Below are 5457 nucleotides of genomic sequence, written 5' to 3'. Positions count from 1 at the left end.
CTCTGCATTTTTTATGCTTTCTTGGTGCACCCCCTTGTGGTCTTTGTGCGCAATCTTGTTGTAGTTAAGCCTTGATTGTTGTAGTTAATACTAGGGGGATTTGACCTCCAGGCCAACTGGCTGTGAGAATCAGCTGTGTCTGCAGTGGGAATACTTCTGTCCTCTGGGGAGGTGCTAATCTAGCCTTTGCCTGAGGCTGCCTGGCTAATGGCTCTGCGCAGGGCTTGGGCAGGGCAGGTGGGTCGCACGGGATCAACAGAGCGGGTGGAGGGAGCAGTTATGGCTGCTCTCAGTCCCATCCCCAGAGGCTCTGCCTCTCAGAGTCACAGCAACCGCTGCAAACCTCGGAGAGAAAGCTGCCCTCGCGTTCCAACCAATGCCAGACAGTCCTGTTTCTCCCATTTGAGTCTTGGTCCCCAGAGACTCGCCCGGAACTGGAGCTCAGAATCTGAGGCTCCCTCCCGATTGAAAACGCCAACCGCACCCTAGATATACCAGCCCGCTCCGGCATACCTCTGCACCTTTATATTTTCTGCACTGCGCCTCCTCTGAGTCTCGTACGCTGTTCTCTTTCCTTCTAGTTGAAGAATTTCCCCTCAGCCAGTCTTCCTGTGGTTCTGGGATGTCCGTTCGCTCAGAATCTGAGACTCCCTCCCCATTGAAAACGATAACCACGCCCTCAGCTACCAGCCCGCTCCGGCATACCTCTGCACCTTTATATTTTCTGCACTGCGCCTCCTCTGAGTCTCGTACGCTGTTCTCTTTCCTTCTAGTTGAAGAATTTCCCCTCAGCCAGTCTTCCTGTGGTTCTGGGCGATGTCCGTTCCGTCTTTTAGTTGTATTTTGAAGTGGTTGTTTGAGGCAGCAAACTCCGGTGTTTACCTTGCCATCTTGGTTTCTCCTCCCCTAGAATTTCTTTATGTAAATATAAGCAAATATAAATATATATTTTTATTTTTCCATTTTATTACAGTATATCACTGTTCTGTACTTTTAAAAAATTAGTATATCTTAGAGATCTTTCTGTCTTCGTAAATAGAAAGCTTCCTTGTTCTTTTGTTGTTATATCTGCATAGTATTCCATTACATGATGTACCATCATTTATTTTTCCAGTCCTCTGTTGATGGACCTTTGTATTGCTTACAAATTCTTGTTATTACTAATGATGCTACAATAAATTCATATATATATAATTTTATTCCCTGGCATTAGATCAAAACAGATACCCAGAAATGGGATTAGAGGGGTCAACACGAGTAGTTTGATGGGTATTATCAAATTTAACTATGAAGGAGGCACCAATTTTTATTTCCATCAGCAATATGAGATTTTTGCCACCCTAAGACATGATGAGGCTGTTTTCTAATTAACTATCAAAGATGGCTTTATAGTAATAGTAACCAGTGCATTTTTAGGCCTCTTTTCCAAATTTACAAAGAGCTTTCTTATCCATTATGTTAAAATAATAACTAATATTTATTTATTAATAATAACTAATACATTTACATAGTATCAGGCATTTTGGTGGCCATTATGTTTTTTAAAAATTTGGTTTTTAGAGAGAGAGGAAGGGCTAGGGATAGAGAAAAACATTGATGTGAGAGAAACATCATCAATCAGCTGCCTCCTGCATGCCCCCTACTGGGGATCGAGTCTGCAACCTGGGCATGTACCCCGACCAGGAATCTAACCAATTGCCTCTTGGTTTATGGGTCTGTGCTCAACCACTGAGCCACAAGGACAATGCTGGTGGACATTACAGAATGGAGGTTAAAAGCAGGGTAGAGTCAAACTAACTGAATCTGAAACTTAGCACTAGCACTTACCAGCTATATGAGCAAGTACTTAATGTCTATATACATATTCCCTTACTTGAAGAACTGAAAGATTATAATGTACCCATTGACAACCAAGGGTTGGATGGTTGTTGGCACCAATTCAGTCAACAGGAATCCCCAATTAGGCATGTGGTGAGGAAGGAGCTTTTATTCAGTGCAAACAGCCCAACTGTGACACAGCATGGCTGTGGAACAGCTCCGTAGCGTTTCAGCTGCAGTCGGGGAAACACAGTGGTCAGTGGAAAGTGTGCTTCCACAGACAGAGGGGAGCTAACTTATATAGACAGAAGTCCCTGCCTCTGGTCCCTGATTGGTCTATCCTCATGCAAATGAAGATTCCAAATCCTCGAAGTTTGATTGGGCCAAAAGACACTGTCCTGATTGGTCAGAATGAATCAGTTCTGATTGACCGGTGAAGATGTTGATGGGGAATATAGCTGCACAGGTAGGATTGGCTCAAGTGACAGGAGCACATTGCAGGCAGGCAGTTCAGTGCTGGAGGCAGGTAGCTGAATGCAGGCTTCTCCCTGAAGTGAGGTTTGCATAAGACGCCTAAGTTTAGAAATGGCTGTGTGTGTGTGTGTGTGTGTGTGTGTGTGTGTGTGTGTATTTAAGGAAATTTGAGCCCAATTGGCCACCAGGAGCCCTTCTTAGTAGGTATCTTTTTTCTTAGTGTCCACACTACCTTGGTAGGCACTGTTGTAAGGGTTAAATGCTACTGCATGTGAAGTACCTAAAACACTACCTGACACATGCAGAGTCAATATATGCTGTTACTGTTCTTTCTGGACATTTCCTACAAGGCAGGTTGTATTGTCCCCACTTTATACTTTATCCAGGAGTAAAATGACATATAGAAGGATTGGGTCATAGAATTGGTAAGGGAGGAGTTAAAAAATATCTGCTTCTTCCTAGCATCCCATTGGCCCTATAGGTTACTTGGGTTTGCAAGTATGTGCTGGGTGCTAAAGTTGCAAATTAACAACCAGCTTCAGCGGTTCTCAACCTGTGGGTCGTGACCCCTTTGGCGGTCGAACGACCTTTTTACAGGGGTCGCCTAAGACCATCCTGCATATCAGATATTTACATGACGATTCATAACAGTAGCAACATTACAGTTATGAAGTAGCAACGAAATAATTTTATGGTTGGGTCACAACATGAGGAACTATATTTAAAGGGCCAGAAGGTTGAGAACCACTGAGCTAGCTGGTAAGGGAGGGACCATGTATGTCTATACAGGGCTGGCTTTGTGGCTGCTGTGACCTGTGAGGTTATAATGCTCTGTCTTGAAATTCTTAATGATTTTTAAGGAGGGGCCCCACATTTTTATTTCCCACTGGGTACCAAAATTATGTAGTCAGTCCTGTGGACATATATGTCATATTTTTAGTATAACTTTCATTGATATAAAGGATGTGTAGCATACAACTTACAAATAATAAAATACACAATATTTTTAAAAATACGTTTTTATTGATTTTAGAGAGAGAGGAAAGAAGAGAGAGAGAGAGAAACATCGATTGGCTGCTTCCTACATGCCCCCTACTGGGGACTGAGCCTGCAACCCAGGCATTAGCCCCGACTGGGAATCGAACTGGCAACCTCTTGGTCCATGGGACGACACCCTACCAACTGAGCCACACCGACCAGGCAGTTTTAGTGGTTTTAGACTTTCTTGGTTGCAAGAATCAGAAGCCAGCTCGACAGTTCAGGTCAAAAGGTCATAAGCGCAGGTTTGGAGCTGGAGCTCAGAACCGCCTCGAGTCAGGGCCCAGCACCTGGGCCCTCAGGGCTGCTGTGTCCTTAGACAGTCATCGCGGGGCAATGCCTGCTCGGCGGGTCCCGGGTTGGTGGTGGGGTCTTACGTCACATCATGAGGATCTGCTGGGAGATGTGCTGACTTTGGAGACCACTGCTGAGTGCACAGCAGGCCGACAGATCAGCCTCCATCAGTGTGAAAGCACCACTGGAATATTTCCCTTACTGTTTGACTACAGTTTCCTGCTTTAAGATTAGTAGGGGATGTACAGGAGACAGCCGATCCATGATGTTTCTCTCTCATTGATGTTTCTATATCTCTATCCTTCTCCCTTCCTCTCTCTCTCAAGTCAATAAAAACATTAAACAAAAACAAATGTGAACAACCTAAAGAGCACAAATGGTAAAATGTAGTAATGAGGAAGTAATGAGCTTAGAGTATTTGTTAATTTTATTTTAATACTAGGGGCCCAGTGCACAAATTCGTGCACCTTGAAAGGAACTGTGGGCAGCGAGGCTGCAATGGGCAGAGGGGTGGGTCTCGGCCCATCCTCTGTGCCCCTGCTTGGCTCCTCCCACCACGGCCCCCGGTCACCTGTCTGCTGGCAGCCCCGCTCCCACCGCTGCTGCTCCCAAGTGCTGACAGCGCTGGCCCTGCTCACACCCGCTGATGGCACAGAGCAACTGGGGCCAGCACCAGCAGTGGGTGCAAGCAAGGCCGGTGCTGTCAGAGAGTGCAAGCGGCGGCTGCTGCCCTGATTGCCCCCCAGGAACAGGGGGAGGTGAAGAAGCCCGCAGGGGCAATCGGGGTCAGCAGCCACCACTCGCACCTGCTGACGGTGCCGAGCGATTGGGACCAGCTGCGGGTGTGAGCGCCGGCTCAGGTGCTGGCAGCAGGTGCGAGCAGGGCTGTTGCCTGAAGCCGGTGCCAGCGCCAGGTCGGACTGTGGCACGTGGGAGCAAAGAACTTTCAGTAACCACCAGAGGCTCACCCGATGACAGCAACCGGGGCCCCGCCTTGATCTGGTGCCCCCACTCACCAGCTCCACCATCCCACCACAGCCGAAGCCCACCATGCCCCGTGTACGCCCCCTGGTGGTCAGCACACGTCATAGTGACCAGTTGTTTGGTTATTCTGCCTTTGGTCTATTTGCATATTAGGGATATATATATGTATATGTGTGTGTATATATATATGTATATATATATACACACACATATAGATAGTTACCTAACTGTACTAGTAACTTTGTGTAGTTTAATTTTTAATAATGGCTGTTCTTAGTGAGTGCTCACAAAACTCCTAAAAATTTAACAACCAACTCTCCAAACTCTTAAAAATTTAACAACCAACTCTCCCAGTCAGAAGGAGCTTCTGAAGCTCCCAGAAGGTGGGCAATGAGAGCCGGCAATGAAGACACCCAGCCGGCCATCTAGTCGGGTGGGAAGGGCAGTTATTCGTGTGCTATGAGTAGGCAGGCCAGTTTACGCCATTGGAAGTTGCACAATAGAAAGTGAGAGTTTTTGCTGTCGTGATTATTATTAGAGTTAATTTCTTAGACATCATTTACCGTTTCAGAGCTTCAAGTTTCTCATTTGAAAAAATCGGGGATAATGATACTTTTCTTACCTCCTCAATACGCTCCCTAACTTTTGTTGGTTTTGTTCATTGCTGCGTACAGTAGTGCGCCTACTGCATGGAAGCAATGAGTGCGTCCTATTTGGTGCATGGAAGCTCTTGGGAAGTCGAAAAGCCACACGCATTGTGGCGGATCGCGTGATGCTAAGCGAGGCTGCATTCAGCGGGTCTCCCAGCAGCTGCGGGGCGCACACCTGGGAGAGAAGGCTGCCCCGCCC

Source organism: Myotis davidii, unplaced genomic scaffold, assembly GCF_000327345.1.
Source record: "Myotis davidii unplaced genomic scaffold, ASM32734v1 scaffold299, whole genome shotgun sequence".
Taxonomy (NCBI): Eukaryota; Metazoa; Chordata; class Mammalia; order Chiroptera; family Vespertilionidae; genus Myotis; species Myotis davidii.
This window is presented reverse-complemented; position numbering follows the sequence as displayed.